The sequence below is a fragment of the Notolepis coatsorum genome (genome assembly GCF_963971535.1).
Source record: "Notolepis coatsorum genome assembly, chromosome: 7".
In the NCBI taxonomy this organism is placed as follows: Eukaryota; Metazoa; Chordata; class Actinopteri; order Aulopiformes; family Paralepididae; genus Notolepis; species Notolepis coatsorum.
This window is the reverse complement of record NC_140171.1, coordinates 182,192,046-182,211,000: the sequence shown is the minus strand read 5'-3', so window position 1 is coordinate 182,211,000 and position 18,955 is coordinate 182,192,046.

Genomic DNA, 18,955 nt, shown 5'->3' with positions numbered 1-18,955 from the left:
AGTGCAAAATTTCAAGCCAGCAACCTTACTATAGCCCTACAATGCAGATAATGGCATTAGAATGGCAAAAGACTGTTTAGAATGTGTTTTTATTTCATAAGCGAATATCTTTTTACAAGTGCTAAATTTCAAGCCTGCAACCTTACTAAGACAGTCTAAATAGCCCTTCAATGCAGATAATGGCATTAGAATGGCAAAAGACTGTTTAGAATGTGTTTTTATTTCATAAGCGAATATCTTTTTACAAGTGCTAAATTTCAAGCCAGCAACCTTACTAAGACAGTCTAAATAGCCCTACAATGCAGATAATGGCATTAGAATGGCAAAAGACTGTTTAGAATGTGTTTTTATTTCATAAGCGAATATCTTTTTACAAGTGCTAAATTTCAAGCCAGCAACCTTACTATAGCCCTACAATGCAGATAATGGCATTAGAATGGCAAAAGACTGTTTAGAATGTGTTTTTATTTCATAAGCGAATATCTTTTTACAAGTGCTAAATTTCAAGCCTGCAACCTTACTATAGCCCTACAATGCAGATAATGGCATTAGAATGGCAAAAGACTGTTTAGAATGTGTTTTTATTTCATAAGCGAATATCTTTTTACAAGTGCTAAATTTCAAGCCAGCAACCTTACTATAGCCCTACAATGCAGATAATGGCATTGAATGGCAAAAGACTGTTTAGAATGTGTTTTTATTTCATAAGCGAATATCTTTTTACAAGTGCTAAATTTCAAGCCTGCAACCTTACTAAGACAGTCTAAATAGCCCTACAATGCAGATAATGGCATTAGAATGGCAAAAGACTGTTTAGAATGTGTTTTTATTTCATAAGCGAATATCTTTTTACAAGTGCTAAATTTCAAGCCAGCAACCTTACTAAGACAGTCTAAATAGCCCTACAATGCAGATAATGGCATTAGAATGGCAAAAGACTGTTTAGAATGTGTTTTTATTTCATAAGCGAATATCTTTTTACAAGTGCTAAATTTCAAGCCTGCAACCTTACTATAGCCCTACAATGCAGATAATGGCATTAGAATGGCAAAAGACTGTTTAGAATGTGTTTTTATTTCATAAGCGAATATCTTTTTACAAGTGCTAAATTTCAAGCCAGCAACCTTACTAAGACAGTCTAAATAGCCCTACAATGCAGATAATGGCATTAGAATGGCAAAAGACTGTTTAGAATGTGTTTTTATTTCATAAGCGAATATCTTTTTACAAGTGCTAAATTTCAAGCCAGCAACCTTACTAAGACAGTCTAAATAGCCCTACAATGCAGATAATGGCATTAGAATGGCAAAAGACTGTTTAGAATGTGTTTTTATTTCATAAGCGAATATCTTTTTACAAGTGCTAAATTTCAAGCCAGCAACCTTACTAAGACAGTCTAAATAGCCCTTCAATGCAGATAATGGCATTAGAATGGCAAAAGACTGTTTAGAATGTGTTTTTATTTCATAAGCGAATATCTTTTTACAAGTGCTAAATTTCAAGCCAGCAACCTTACTAAGACAGTCTAAATAGCCCTACAATGCAGATAATGGCATTAGAATGGCAAAAGACTGTTTAGAATGTGTTTTTATTTCATAAGCGAATATCTTTTTACAAGTGCTAAATTTCAAGCCAGCAACCTTACTATAGCCCTACAATGCAGATAATGGCATTAGAATGGCAAAAGACTGTTTAGAATGTGTTTTTATTTCATAAGCGAATATCTTTTTACAAGTGCTAAATTTCAAGCCTGCAACCTTACTATAGCCCTACAATGCAGATAATGGCATTAGAATGGCAAAAGACTGTTTAGAATGTGTTTTTATTTCATAAGCGAATATCTTTTTACAAGTGCTAAATTTCAAGCCTGCAACCTTACTATAGCCCTACAATGCAGATAATGGCATTAGAATGGCAAAAGACTGTTTAGAATGTGTTTTTATTTCATAAGCGAATATCTTTTTACAAGTGCTAAATTTCAAGCCAGCAACCTTACTAAGACAGTCTAAATAGCCCTACAATGCAGATAATGGCATTAGAATGGCAAAAGACTGTTTAGAATGTGTTTTTATTTCATAAGCGAATATCTTTTTACAAGTGCTAAATTTCAAGCCAGCAACCTTACTAAGACAGTCTAAATAGCCCTACAATGCAGATAATGGCAAAAGACTGTTTAGAATGTGTTTTTATTTCATAAGCGAATATCTTTTTACAAGTGCTAAATTTCAAGCCTGCAACCTTACTATAGCCCTACAATGCAGATAATGGCATTAGAATGGCAAAAGACTGTTTAGAATGTGTTTTTATTTCATAAGCGAATATCTTTTTACAAGTGCTAAATTTCAAGCCTGCAACCTTACTATAGCCCTACAATGCAGATAATGGCATTAGAATGGCAAAAGACTGTTTAGAATGTGTTTTTATTTCATAAGCGAATATCTTTTTACAAGTGCTAAATTTCAAGCCTGCAACCTTACTATAGCCCTACAATGCAGATAATGGCATTAGAATGGCAAAAGACTGTTTAGAATGTGTTTTTATTTCATAAGCGAATATCTTTTTACAAGTGCTACATTTCAAGCCAGCAACCTTACTAAGACAGTCTAAATAGCCCTACAATGCAGATAATGGCATTAGAATGGCAAAAGACTGTTTAGAATGTGTTTTTATTTCATAAGCGAATATCTTTTTACAAGTGCTAAATTTCAAGCCAGCAACCTTACTAAGACAGTCTAAATAGCCCTACAATGCAGATAATGGCATTAGAATGGCAAAAGACTGTTTAGAATGTGTTTTTATTTCATAAGCGAATATCTTTTTACAAGTGCTAAATTTCAAGCCAGCAACCTTACTAAGACAGTCTAAATAGCCCTACAATGCAGATAATGGCATTAGAATGGCAAAAGACTGTTTAGAATGTGTTTTTATTTCATAAGCGAATATCTTTTTACAAGTGCTAAATTTCAAGCCTGCAACCTTACTATAGCCATACAATGCAGATAATGGCATTAGAATGGCAAAAGACTGTTTAGAATGTGTTTTTATTTCATAAGCGAATATCTTTTTACAAGTGCTAAATTTCAAGCCTGCAACCTTACTATAGCCCTACAATGCAGATAATGGCATTAGAATGGCAAAAGACTGTTTAGAATGTGTTTTTATTTCATAAGCGAATATCTTTTTACAAGTGCTAAATTTCAAGCCAGCAACCTTACTATAGCCCTACAATGCAGATAATGGCATTAGAATGGCAAAACACTGTTTAGAATGTGTTTTTATTTCATAAGCGAATATCTTTTTACAAGTGCTAAATTTCAAGCCAGCAACCTTACTAAGACAGTCTAAATAGCCCTACAATGCAGATAATGGCATTAGAATGGCAAAAGACTGTTTAGAATGTGTTTTTTATTTCATAAGCGAATATCTTTTTACAAGTGCTAAATTTCAAGCCTGCAACCTTACTATAGCCCTACAATGCAGATAATGGCATTAGAATGGCAAAAGACTGTTTAGAATGTGTTTTTATTTCATAAGCGAATATCTTTTTACAAGTGCTAAATTTCAAGCCTGCAACCTTACTATAGCCCTACAATGCAGATAATGGCATTAGAATGGCAAAAGACTGTTTAGAATGTGTTTTTATTTCATAAGCGAATATCTTTTTACAAGTGCTAAATTTCAAGCCAGCAACCTTACTATAGCCCTACAATGCAGATAATGGCATTAGAATGGCAAAAGACTGTTTAGAATGTGTTTTTATTTCATAAGCGAATATCTTTTTACAAGTGCTAAATTTCAAGCCTGCAACCTTACTATAGCCCTACAATGCAGATAATGGCATTAGAATGGCAAAAGACTGTTTAAAATGTGTTTTTATTTCATAAGCGAATATCTTTTTACAAGTGCTAAATTTCAAGCCAGCAACCTTACTATAGCCCTACAATGCAGATAATGGCATTAGAATGGCAAAAGACTGTTTAGAATGTGTTTTTATTTCATAAGCGAATATCTTTTTACAAGTGCTAAATTTCAAGCCAGCAACCTTACTAAGACAGTCTAAATAGCCCTACAATGCAGATAATGGCATTAGAATGGCAAAAGACTGTTTAGAATGTGTTTTTTTATTTCATAAGCGAATATCTTTTTACAAGTGCTAAATTTCAAGCCTGCAACCTTACTATAGCCCTACAATGCAGATAATGGCATTAGAATGGCAAAAGACTGTTTAGAATGTGTTTTTATTTCATAAGCGAATATCTTTTTACAAGTGCTAAATTTCAAGCCTGCAACCTTACTATAGCCCTACAATGCAGATAATGGCATTAGAATGGCAAAAGACTGTTTAAAATGTGTTTTTATTTCATAAGCGAATATCTTTTTACAAGTGCTAAATTTCAAGCCAGCAACCTTACTATAGCCCTACAATGCAGATAATGGCATTAGAATGGCAAAAGACTGTTTAGAATGTGTTTTTATTTCATAAGCGAATATCTTTTTACAAGTGCTAAATTTCAAGCCTGCAACCTTACTATAGCCCTACAATGCAGATAATGGCATTAGAATGGCAAAAGACTGTTTAGAATGTGTTTTTATTTCATAAGCGAATATCTTTTTACAAGTGCTACATTTCAAGCCAGCAACCTTACTAAGACAGTCTAAATAGCCCTACAATGCAGATAATGGCATTAGAATGGCAAAAGACTGTTTAGAATGTGTTTTTATTTCATAAGCGAATATCTTTTTACAAGTGCTAAATTTCAAGCCAGCAACCTTACTAAGACAGTCTAAATAGCCCTACAATGCAGATAATGGCATTAGAATGGCAAAAGACTGTTTAGAATGTGTTTTTATTTCATAAGCGAATATCTTTTTACAAGTGCTAAATTTCAAGCCTGCAACCTTACTATAGCCCTACAATGCAGATAATGGCATTAGAATGGCAAAAGACTGTTTAGAATGTGTTTTTATTTCATAAGCGAATATCTTTTTACAAGTGCTAAATTTCAAGCCTGCAACCTTACTATAGCCCTACAATGCAGATAATGGCATTAGAATGGCAAAAGACTGTTTAGAATGTGTTTTTATTTCATAAGCGAATATCTTTTTACAAGTGCAAAATTTCAAGCCAGCAACCTTACTATAGCCCTACAATGCAGATAATGGCATTAGAATGGCAAAAGACTGTTTAGAATGTGTTTTTATTTCATAAGCGAATATCTTTTTACAAGTGCTAAATTTCAAGCCTGCAACCTTACTAAGACAGTCTAAATAGCCCTTCAATGCAGATAATGGCATTAGAATGGCAAAAGACTGTTTAGAATGTGTTTTTATTTCATAAGCGAATATCTTTTTACAAGTGCTAAATTTCAAGCCAGCAACCTTACTAAGACAGTCTAAATAGCCCTACAATGCAGATAATGGCATTAGAATGGCAAAAGACTGTTTAGAATGTGTTTTTATTTCATAAGCGAATATCTTTTTACAAGTGCTAAATTTCAAGCCAGCAACCTTACTATAGCCCTACAATGCAGATAATGGCATTAGAATGGCAAAAGACTGTTTAGAATGTGTTTTTATTTCATAAGCGAATATCTTTTTACAAGTGCAAAATTTCAAGCCAGCAACCTTACTATAGCCCTACAATGCAGATAATGGCATTAGAATGGCAAAAGACTGTTTAGAATGTGTTTTTATTTCATAAGCGAATATCTTTTTACAAGTGCTAAATTTCAAGCCTGCAACCTTACTAAGACAGTCTAAATAGCCCTTCAATGCAGATAATGGCATTAGAATGGCAAAAGACTGTTTAGAATGTGTTTTTATTTCATAAGCGAATATCTTTTTACAAGTGCTAAATTTCAAGCCAGCAACCTTACTAAGACAGTCTAAATAGCCCTACAATGCAGATAATGGCATTAGAATGGCAAAAGACTGTTTAGAATGTGTTTTTATTTCATAAGCGAATATCTTTTTACAAGTGCTAAATTTCAAGCCAGCAACCTTACTATAGCCCTACAATGCAGATAATGGCATTAGAATGGCGAAAGACTGTTTAGAATGTGTTTTTATTTCATAAGCGAATATCTTTTTACAAGTGCTAAATTTCAAGCCTGCAACCTTACTATAGCCCTACAATGCAGATAATGGCATTAGAATGGCAAAAGACTGTTTAGAATGTGTTTTTATTTCATAAGCGAATATCTTTTTACAAGTGCTAAATTTCAAGCCAGCAACCTTACTATAAGCCCTACAATGCAGATAATGGCATTAGAATGGCAAAAGACTGTTTAGAATGTGTTTTTATTTCATAAGCGAATATCTTTTTACAAGTGCTAAATTTCAAGCCTGCAACCTTACTATAGCCCTACAATGCAGATAATGGCATTAGAATGGCAAAAGACTGTTTAGAATGTGTTTTTATTTCATAAGCGAATATCTTTTTACAAGTGCTAAATTTCAAGCCAGCAACCTTACTAAGACAGTCTAAATAGCCCTACAATGCAGATAATGGCATTAGAATGGCAAAAGACTGTTTAGAATGTGTTTTTATTTCATAAGCGAATATCTTTTTACAAGTGCTAAATTTCAAGCCTGCAACCTTACTATAGCCCTACAATGCAGATAATGGCATTAGAATGGCAAAAGACTGTTTAGAATGTGTTTTTATTTCATAAGCGAATATCTTTTTACAAGTGCTAAATTTCAAGCCAGCAACCTTACTAAGACAGTCTAAATAGCCCTACAATGCAGATAATGGCATTAGAATGGCAAAAGACTGTTTAGAATGTGTTTTTATTTCATAAGCGAATATCTTTTTACAAGTGCTAAATTTCAAGCCAGCAACCTTACTAAGACAGTCTAAATAGCCCTACAATGCAGATAATGGCATTAGAATGGCAAAAGACTGTTTAGAATGTGTTTTTATTTCATAAGCGAATATCTTTTTACAAGTGCTAAATTTCAAGCCAGCAACCTTACTAAGACAGTCTAAATAGCCCTTCAATGCAGATAATGGCATTAGAATGGCAAAAGACTGTTTAGAATGTGTTTTTATTTCATAAGCGAATATCTTTTTACAAGTGCTAAATTTCAAGCCAGCAACCTTACTAAGACAGTCTAAATAGCCCTACAATGCAGATAATGGCATTAGAATGGCAAAAGACTGTTTAGAATGTGTTTTTATTTCATAAGCGAATATCTTTTTACAAGTGCTAAATTTCAAGCCAGCAACCTTACTATAGCCCTACAATGCAGATAATGGCATTAGAATGGCAAAAGACTGTTTAGAATGTGTTTTTATTTCATAAGCGAATATCTTTTTACAAGTGCTAAATTTCAAGCCTGCAACCTTACTATAGCCCTACAATGCAGATAATGGCATTAGAATGGCAAAAGACTGTTTAGAATGTGTTTTTATTTCATAAGCGAATATCTTTTTACAAGTGCTAAATTTCAAGCCTGCAACCTTACTATAGCCCTACAATGCAGATAATGGCATTAGAATGGCAAAAGACTGTTTAGAATGTGTTTTTATTTCATAAGCGAATATCTTTTTACAAGTGCTAAATTTCAAGCCAGCAACCTTACTAAGACAGTCTAAATAGCCCTACAATGCAGATAATGGCATTAGAATGGCAAAAGACTGTTTAGAATGTGTTTTTATTTCATAAGCGAATATCTTTTTACAAGTGCTAAATTTCAAGCCAACAACCTTACTAAGACAGTCTAAATAGCCCTACAATGCAGATAATGGCATTAGAATGGCAAAAGACTGTTTAGAATGTGTTTTTATTTCATAAGCGAATATCTTTTTACAAGTGCTAAATTTCAAGCCTGCAACCTTACTATAGCCCTACAATGCAGATAATGGCATTAGAATGGCAAAAGACTGTTTAGAATGTGTTTTTATTTCATAAGCGAATATCTTTTTACAAGTGCTAAATTTCAAGCCTGCAACCTTACTATAGCCCTACAATGCAGATAATGGCATTAGAATGGCAAAAGACTGTTTAGAATGTGTTTTTATTTCATAAGCGAATATCTTTTTACAAGTGCTAAATTTCAAGCCAGCAACCTTACTATAGCCCTACAATGCAGATAATGGCATTAGAATGGCAAAACACTGTTTAGAATGTGTTTTTATTTCATAAGCGAATATCTTTTTACAAGTGCTAAATTTCAAGCCAGCAACCTTACTAAGACAGTCTAAATAGCCCTACAATGCAGATAATGGCATTAGAATGGCAAAAGACTGTTTAGAATGTGTTTTTTATTTCATAAGCGAATATCTTTTTACAAGTGCTAAATTTCAAGCCTGCAACCTTACTATAGCCCTACAATGCAGATAATGGCATTAGAATGGCAAAAGACTGTTTAGAATGTGTTTTTATTTCATAAGCGAATATCTTTTTACAAGTGCTAAATTTCAAGCCTGCAACCTTACTATAGCCCTACAATGCAGATAATGGCATTAGAATGGCAAAAGACTGTTTAGAATGTGTTTTTATTTCATAAGCGAATATCTTTTTACAAGTGCTAAATTTCAAGCCAGCAACCTTACTATAGCCCTACAATGCAGATAATGGCATTAGAATGGCAAAAGACTGTTTAGAATGTGTTTTTATTTCATAAGCGAATATCTTTTTACAAGTGCTAAATTTCAAGCCTGCAACCTTACTATAGCCCTACAATGCAGATAATGGCATTAGAATGGCAAAAGACTGTTTAAAATGTGTTTTTATTTCATAAGCGAATATCTTTTTACAAGTGCTAAATTTCAAGCCAGCAACCTTACTATAGCCCTACAATGCAGATAATGGCATTAGAATGGCAAAAGACTGTTTAGAATGTGTTTTTATTTCATAAGCGAATATCTTTTTACAAGTGCTAAATTTCAAGCCAGCAACCTTACTAAGACAGTCTAAATAGCCCTACAATGCAGATAATGGCATTAGAATGGCAAAAGACTGTTTAGAATGTGTTTTTTATTTCATAAGCGAATATCTTTTTACAAGTGCTAAATTTCAAGCCTGCAACCTTACTATAGCCCTACAATGCAGATAATGGCATTAGAATGGCAAAAGACTGTTTAGAATGTGTTTTTATTTCATAAGCGAATATCTTTTTACAAGTGCTAAATTTCAAGCCTGCAACCTTACTATAGCCCTACAATGCAGATAATGGCATTAGAATGGCAAAAGACTGTTTAAAATGTGTTTTTATTTCATAAGCGAATATCTTTTTACAAGTGCTAAATTTCAAGCCAGCAACCTTACTATAGCCCTACAATGCAGATAATGGCATTAGAATGGCAAAAGACTGTTTAGAATGTGTTTTTATTTCATAAGCGAATATCTTTTTACAAGTGCTAAATTTCAAGCCTGCAACCTTACTATAGCCCTACAATGCAGATAATGGCATTAGAATGGCAAAAGACTGTTTAGAATGTGTTTTTATTTCATAAGCGAATATCTTTTTACAAGTGCTACATTTCAAGCCAGCAACCTTACTAAGACAGTCTAAATAGCCCTACAATGCAGATAATGGCATTAGAATGGCAAAAGACTGTTTAGAATGTGTTTTTATTTCATAAGCGAATATCTTTTTACAAGTGCTAAATTTCAAGCCAGCAACCTTACTAAGACAGTCTAAATAGCCCTACAATGCAGATAATGGCATTAGAATGGCAAAAGACTGTTTAGAATGTGTTTTTATTTCATAAGCGAATATCTTTTTACAAGTGCTAAATTTCAAGCCTGCAACCTTACTATAGCCCTACAATGCAGATAATGGCATTAGAATGGCAAAAGACTGTTTAGAATGTGTTTTTATTTCATAAGCGAATATCTTTTTACAAGTGCTAAATTTCAAGCCTGCAACCTTACTATAGCCCTACAATGCAGATAATGGCATTAGAATGGCAAAAGACTGTTTAGAATGTGTTTTTATTTCATAAGCGAATATCTTTTTACAAGTGCTAAATTTCAAGCCTGCAACCTTACTAAGACAGTCTAAATAGCCCTTCAATGCAGATAATGGCATTAGAATGGCAAAAGACTGTTTAGAATGTGTTTTTATTTCATAAGCGAATATCTTTTTACAAGTGCTAAATTTCAAGCCAGCAACCTTACTAAGACAGTCTAAATAGCCCTACAATGCAGATAATGGCATTAGAATGGCAAAAGACTGTTTAGAATGTGTTTTTATTTCATAAGCGAATATCTTTTTACAAGTGCTAAATTTCAAGCCAGCAACCTTACTATAGCCCTACAATGCAGATAATGGCATTAGAATGGCAAAAGACTGTTTAGAATGTGTTTTTATTTCATAAGCGAATATCTTTTTACAAGTGCTAAATTTCAAGCCTGCAACCTTACTATAGCCCTACAATGCAGATAATGGCATTAGAATGGCAAAAGACTGTTTAGAATGTGTTTTTATTTCATAAGCGAATATCTTTTTACAAGTGCTAAATTTCAAGCCAGCAACCTTACTATAGCCCTACAATGCAGATAATGGCATTAGAATGGCAAAAGACTGTTTAGAATGTGTTTTTATTTCATAAGCGAATATCTTTTTACAAGTGCTAAATTTCAAGCCTGCAACCTTACTATAGCCCTACAATGCAGATAATGGCATTAGAATGGCAAAAGACTGTTTAGAATGTGTTTTTATTTCATAAGCGAATATCTTTTTACAAGTGCTAAATTTCAAGCCAGCAACCTTACTAAGACAGTCTAAATAGCCCTACAATGCAGATAATGGCATTAGAATGGCAAAAGACTGTTTAGAATGTGTTTTTATTTCATAAGCGAATATCTTTTTACAAGTGCTAAATTTCAAGCCTGCAACCTTACTATAGCCCTACAATGCAGATAATGGCATTAGAATGGCAAAAGACTGTTTAGAATGTGTTTTTATTTCATAAGCGAATATCTTTTTACAAGTGCTAAATTTCAAGCCAGCAACCTTACTAAGACAGTCTAAATAGCCCTACAATGCAGATAATGGCATTAGAATGGCAAAAGACTGTTTAGAATGTGTTTTTATTTCATAAGCGAATATCTTTTTACAAGTGCTAAATTTCAAGCCAGCAACCTTACTAAGACAGTCTAAATAGCCCTACAATGCAGATAATGGCATTAGAATGGCAAAAGACTGTTTAGAATGTGTTTTTATTTCATAAGCGAATATCTTTTTACAAGTGCTAAATTTCAAGCCAGCAACCTTACTATAGCCCTACAATGCAGATAATGGCATTAGAATGGCAAAAGACTGTTTAGAATGTGTTTTTATTTCATAAGCGAATATCTTTTTACAAGTGCAAAATTTCAAGCCAGCAACCTTACTATAGCCCTACAATGCAGATAATGGCATTAGAATGGCAAAAGACTGTTTAGAATGTGTTTTTATTTCATAAGCGAATATCTTTTTACAAGTGCTAAATTTCAAGCCTGCAACCTTACTAAGACAGTCTAAATAGCCCTTCAATGCAGATAATGGCATTAGAATGGCAAAAGACTGTTTAGAATGTGTTTTTATTTCATAAGCGAATATCTTTTTACAAGTGCTAAATTTCAAGCCAGCAACCTTACTAAGACAGTCTAAATAGCCCTACAATGCAGATAATGGCATTAGAATGGCAAAAGACTGTTTAGAATGTGTTTTTATTTCATAAGCGAATATCTTTTTACAAGTGCTAAATTTCAAGCCAGCAACCTTACTATAGCCCTACAATGCAGATAATGGCATTAGAATGGCGAAAGACTGTTTAGAATGTGTTTTTATTTCATAAGCGAATATCTTTTTACAAGTGCTAAATTTCAAGCCTGCAACCTTACTATAGCCCTACAATGCAGATAATGGCATTAGAATGGCAAAAGACTGTTTAGAATGTGTTTTTATTTCATAAGCGAATATCTTTTTACAAGTGCTAAATTTCAAGCCAGCAACCTTACTATAAGCCCTACAATGCAGATAATGGCATTAGAATGGCAAAAGACTGTTTAGAATGTGTTTTTATTTCATAAGCGAATATCTTTTTACAAGTGCTAAATTTCAAGCCTGCAACCTTACTATAGCCCTACAATGCAGATAATGGCATTAGAATGGCAAAAGACTGTTTAGAATGTGTTTTTATTTCATAAGCGAATATCTTTTTACAAGTGCTAAATTTCAAGCCAGCAACCTTACTAAGACAGTCTAAATAGCCCTACAATGCAGATAATGGCATTAGAATGGCAAAAGACTGTTTAGAATGTGTTTTTATTTCATAAGCGAATATCTTTTTACAAGTGCTAAATTTCAAGCCTGCAACCTTACTATAGCCCTACAATGCAGATAATGGCATTAGAATGGCAAAAGACTGTTTAGAATGTGTTTTTATTTCATAAGCGAATATCTTTTTACAAGTGCTAAATTTCAAGCCAGCAACCTTACTAAGACAGTCTAAATAGCCCTACAATGCAGATAATGGCATTAGAATGGCAAAAGACTGTTTAGAATGTGTTTTTATTTCATAAGCGAATATCTTTTTACAAGTGCTAAATTTCAAGCCAGCAACCTTACTAAGACAGTCTAAATAGCCCTACAATGCAGATAATGGCATTAGAATGGCAAAAGACTGTTTAGAATGTGTTTTTATTTCATAAGCGAATATCTTTTTACAAGTGCTAAATTTCAAGCCAGCAACCTTACTAAGACAGTCTAAATAGCCCTTCAATGCAGATAATGGCATTAGAATGGCAAAAGACTGTTTAGAATGTGTTTTTATTTCATAAGCGAATATCTTTTTACAAGTGCTAAATTTCAAGCCAGCAACCTTACTAAGACAGTCTAAATAGCCCTACAATGCAGATAATGGCATTAGAATGGCAAAAGACTGTTTAGAATGTGTTTTTATTTCATAAGCGAATATCTTTTTACAAGTGCTAAATTTCAAGCCAGCAACCTTACTATAGCCCTACAATGCAGATAATGGCATTAGAATGGCAAAAGACTGTTTAGAATGTGTTTTTATTTCATAAGCGAATATCTTTTTACAAGTGCTAAATTTCAAGCCTGCAACCTTACTATAGCCCTACAATGCAGATAATGGCATTAGAATGGCAAAAGACTGTTTAGAATGTGTTTTTATTTCATAAGCGAATATCTTTTTACAAGTGCTAAATTTCAAGCCTGCAACCTTACTATAGCCCTACAATGCAGATAATGGCATTAGAATGGCAAAAGACTGTTTAGAATGTGTTTTTATTTCATAAGCGAATATCTTTTTACAAGTGCTAAATTTCAAGCCAGCAACCTTACTAAGACAGTCTAAATAGCCCTACAATGCAGATAATGGCATTAGAATGGCAAAAGACTGTTTAGAATGTGTTTTTATTTCATAAGCGAATATCTTTTTACAAGTGCTAAATTTCAAGCCAACAACCTTACTAAGACAGTCTAAATAGCCCTACAATGCAGATAATGGCATTAGAATGGCAAAAGACTGTTTAGAATGTGTTTTTATTTCATAAGCGAATATCTTTTTACAAGTGCTAAATTTCAAGCCTGCAACCTTACTATAGCCCTACAATGCAGATAATGGCATTAGAATGGCAAAAGACTGTTTAGAATGTGTTTTTATTTCATAAGCGAATATCTTTTTACAAGTGCTAAATTTCAAGCCTGCAACCTTACTATAGCCCTACAATGCAGATAATGGCATTAGAATGGCAAAAGACTGTTTAGAATGTGTTTTTATTTCATAAGCGAATATCTTTTTACAAGTGCTAAATTTCAAGCCAGCAACCTTACTATAGCCCTACAATGCAGATAATGGCATTAGAATGGCAAAACACTGTTTAGAATGTGTTTTTATTTCATAAGCGAATATCTTTTTACAAGTGCTAAATTTCAAGCCAGCAACCTTACTAAGACAGTCTAAATAGCCCTACAATGCAGATAATGGCATTAGAATGGCAAAAGACTGTTTAGAATGTGTTTTTTATTTCATAAGCGAATATCTTTTTACAAGTGCTAAATTTCAAGCCTGCAACCTTACTATAGCCCTACAATGCAGATAATGGCATTAGAATGGCAAAAGACTGTTTAGAATGTGTTTTTATTTCATAAGCGAATATCTTTTTACAAGTGCTAAATTTCAAGCCTGCAACCTTACTATAGCCCTACAATGCAGATAATGGCATTAGAATGGCAAAAGACTGTTTAGAATGTGTTTTTATTTCATAAGCGAATATCTTTTTACAAGTGCTAAATTTCAAGCCAGCAACCTTACTATAGCCCTACAATGCAGATAATGGCATTAGAATGGCAAAAGACTGTTTAGAATGTGTTTTTATTTCATAAGCGAATATCTTTTTACAAGTGCTAAATTTCAAGCCTGCAACCTTACTATAGCCCTACAATGCAGATAATGGCATTAGAATGGCAAAAGACTGTTTAAAATGTGTTTTTATTTCATAAGCGAATATCTTTTTACAAGTGCTAAATTTCAAGCCAGCAACCTTACTATAGCCCTACAATGCAGATAATGGCATTAGAATGGCAAAAGACTGTTTAGAATGTGTTTTTATTTCATAAGCGAATATCTTTTTACAAGTGCTAAATTTCAAGCCAGCAACCTTACTAAGACAGTCTAAATAGCCCTACAATGCAGATAATGGCATTAGAATGGCAAAAGACTGTTTAGAATGTGTTTTTTATTTCATAAGCGAATATCTTTTTACAAGTGCTAAATTTCAAGCCTGCAACCTTACTATAGCCCTACAATGCAGATAATGGCATTAGAATGGCAAAAGACTGTTTAGAATGTGTTTTTATTTCATAAGCGAATATCTTTTTACAAGTGCTAAATTTCAAGCCTGCAACCTTACTATAGCCCTACAATGCAGATAATGGCATTAGAATGGCAAAAGACTGTTTAAAATGTGTTTTTATTTCATAAGCGAATATCTTTTTACAAGTGCTAAATTTCAAGCCAGCAACCTTACTATAGCCCTACAATGCAGATAATGGCATTAGAATGGCAAAAGACTGTTTAGAATGTGTTTTTATTTCATAAGCGAATATCTTTTTACAAGTGCTAAATTTCAAGCCTGCAACCTTACTATAGCCCTACAATGCAGATAATGGCATTAGAATGGCAAAAGACTGTTTAGAATGTGTTTTTATTTCATAAGCGAATATCTTTTTACAAGTGCTACATTTCAAGCCAGCAACCTTACTAAGACAGTCTAAATAGCCCTACAATGCAGATAATGGCATTAGAATGGCAAAAGACTGTTTAGAATGTGTTTTTATTTCATAAGCGAATATCTTTTTACAAGTGCTAAATTTCAAGCCAGCAACCTTACTAAGACAGTCTAAATAGCCCTACAATGCAGATAATGGCATTAGAATGGCAAAAGACTGTTTAGAATGTGTTTTTATTTCATAAGCGAATATCTTTTTACAAGTGCTAAATTTCAAGCCTGCAACCTTACTATAGCCCTACAATGCAGATAATGGCATTAGAATGGCAAAAGACTGTTTAGAATGTGTTTTTATTTCATAAGCGAATATCTTTTTACAAGTGCTAAATTTCAAGCCTGCAACCTTACTATAGCCCTACAATGCAGATAATGGCATTAGAATGGCAAAAGACTGTTTAGAATGTGTTTTTATTTCATAAGCGAATATCTTTTTACAAGTGCTAAATTTCAAGCCTGCAACCTTACTAAGACAGTCTAAATAGCCCTTCAATGCAGATAATGGCATTAGAATGGCAAAAGACTGTTTAGAATGTGTTTTTATTTCATAAGCGAATATCTTTTTACAAGTGCTAAATTTCAAGCCAGCAACCTTACTATAGCCCTACAATGCAGATAATGGCATTAGAATGGCAAAAGACTGTTTAGAATGTGTTTTTATTTCATAAGCGAATATCTTTTTACAAGTGCTAAATTTCAAGCCTGCAACCTTACTATAGCCCTACAATGCAGATAATGGCATTAGAATGGCAAAAGACTGTTTAGAATGTGTTTTTATTTCATAAGCGAATATCTTTTTACAAGTGCTAAATTTCAAGCCAGCAACCTTACTATAGCCCTACAATGCAGATAATGGCATTAGAATGGCAAAAGACTGTTTAGAATGTGTTTTTATTTCATAAGCGAATATCTTTTTACAAGTGCTAAATTTCAAGCCTGCAACCTTACTATAGCCCTACAATGCAGATAATGGCATTAGAATGGCAAAAGACTGTTTAGAATGTGTTTTTATTTCATAAGCGAATATCTTTTTACAAGTGCTAAATTTCAAGCCAGCAACCTTACTAAGACAGTCTAAATAGCCCTACAATGCAGATAATGGCATTAGAATGGCAAAAGACTGTTTAGAATGTGTTTTTATTTCATAAGCGAATATCTTTTTACAAGTGCTAAATTTCAAGCCTGCAACCTTACTATAGCCCTACAATGCAGATAATGGCATTAGAATGGCAAAAGACTGTTTAGAATGTGTTTTTATTTCATAAGCGAATATCTTTTTACAAGTGCTAAATTTCAAGCCAGCAACCTTACTAAGACAGTCTAAATAGCCCTACAATGCAGATAATGGCATTAGAATGGCAAAAGACTGTTTAGAATGTGTTTTTATTTCATAAGCGAATATCTTTTTACAAGTGCTAAATTTCAAGCCAGCAACCTTACTAAGACAGTCTAAATAGCCCTACAATGCAGATAATGGCATTAGAATGGCAAAAGACTGTTTAGAATGTGTTTTTATTTCATAAGCGAATATCTTTTTACAAGTGCTAAATTTCAAGCCAGCAACCTTACTAAGACAGTCTAAATAGCCCTTCAATGCAGATAATGGCATTAGAATGGCAAAAGACTGTTTAGAATGTGTTTTTATTTCATAAGCGAATATCTTTTTACAAGTGCTAAATTTCAAGCCAGCAACCTTACTAAGACAGTCTAAATAGCCCTACAATGCAGATAATGGCATTAGAATGGCAAAAGACTGTTTAGAATGTGTTTTTATTTCATAAGCGAATATCTTTTTACAAGTGCTAAATTTCAAGCCAGCAACCTTACTATAGCCCTACAATGCAGATAATGGCATTAGAATGGCAAAAGACTGTTTAGAATGTGTTTTTATTTCATAAGCGAATATCTTTTTACAAGTGCTAAATTTCAAGCCTGCAACCTTACTATAGCCCTACAATGCAGATAATGGCATTAGAATGGCAAAAGACTGTTTAGAATGTGTTTTTATTTCATAAGCGAATATCTTTTTACAAGTGCTAAATTTCAAGCCTGCAACCTTACTATAGCCCTACAATGCAGATAATGGCATTAGAATGGCAAAAGACTGTTTAGAATGTGTTTTTATTTCATAAGCGAATATCTTTTTACAAGTGCTAAATTTCAAGCCAGCAACCTTACTAAGACAGTCTAAATAGCCCTACAATGCAGATAATGGCATTAGAATGGCAAAACACTGTTTAGAATGTGTTTTTATTTCATAAGCGAATATCTTTTTACAAGTGCTAAATTTCAAGCCAGCAACCTTACTAAGACAGTCTAAATAGCCCTACAATGCAGATAATGGCATTAGAATGGCAAAAGACTGTTTAGAATGTGTTTTTTATTTCATAAGCGAATATCTTTTTACAAGTGCTAAATTTCAAGCCTGCAACCTTACTATAGCCCTACAATGCAGATAATGGCATTAGAATGGCAAAAGACTGTTTAGAATGTGTTTTTATTTCATAAGCGAATATCTTTTTACAAGTGCTAAATTTCAAGCCTGCAACCTTACTATAGCCCTACAATGCAGATAATGGCATTAGAATGGCAAAAGACTGTTTAGAATGTGTTTTTATTTCATAAGCGAATATCTTTTTACAAGTGCTAAATTTCAAGCCAGCAACCTTACTATAGCCCTACAATGCAGATAATGGCATTAGAATGGCAAAAGACTGTTTAGAATGTGTTTTTATTTCATAAGCGAATATCTTTTTACAAGTGCTAAATTTCAAGCCTGCAACCTTACTATAGCCCTACAATGCAGATAATGGCATTAGAATGGCAAAAGACTGTTTAAAATGTGTTTTTATTTCATAAGCGAATATCTTTTTACAAGTGCTAAATTTCAAGCCAGCAACCTTACTATAGCCCTACAATGCAGATAATGGCATTAGAATGGCAAAAGACTGTTTAGAATGTGTTTTTATTTCATAAGCGAATATCTTTTTACAAGTGCTAAATTTCAAGCCAGCAACCTTACTAAGACAGTCTAAATAGCCCTACAATGCAGATAATGGCATTAGAATGGCAAAAGACTGTTTAGAATGTGTTTTTTATTTCATAAGCGAATATCTTTTTACAAGTGCTAAATTTCAAGCCTGCAACCTTACTATAGCCCTACAATGCAGATAATGGCATTAGAATGGCAAAAGACTGTTTAGAATGTGTTTTTATTTCATAAGCGAATATCTTTTTACAAGTGCTAAATTTCAAGCCTGCAACCTTACTATAGCCCTACAATGCAGATAATGGCATTAGAATGGCAAAAGACTGTTTAAAATGTGTTTTTATTTCATAAGCGAATATCTTTTTACAAGTGCTAAATTTCAAGCCAGCAACCTTACTATAGCCCTACAATGCAGATAATGGCATTAGAATGGCAAAAGACTGTTTAGAATGTGTTTTTATTTCATAAGCGAATATCTTTTTACAAGTGCTAAATTTCAAGCCTGCAACCTTACTATAGCCCTACAATGCAGATAATGGCATTAGAATGGCAAAAGACTGTTTAGAATGTGTTTTTATTTCATAAGCGAATATCTTTTTACAAGTGCTACATTTCAAGCCAGCAACCTTACTAAGACAGTCTAAATAGCCCTACAATGCAGATAATGGCATTAGAATGGCAAAAGACTGTTTAGAATGTGTTTTTATTTCATAAG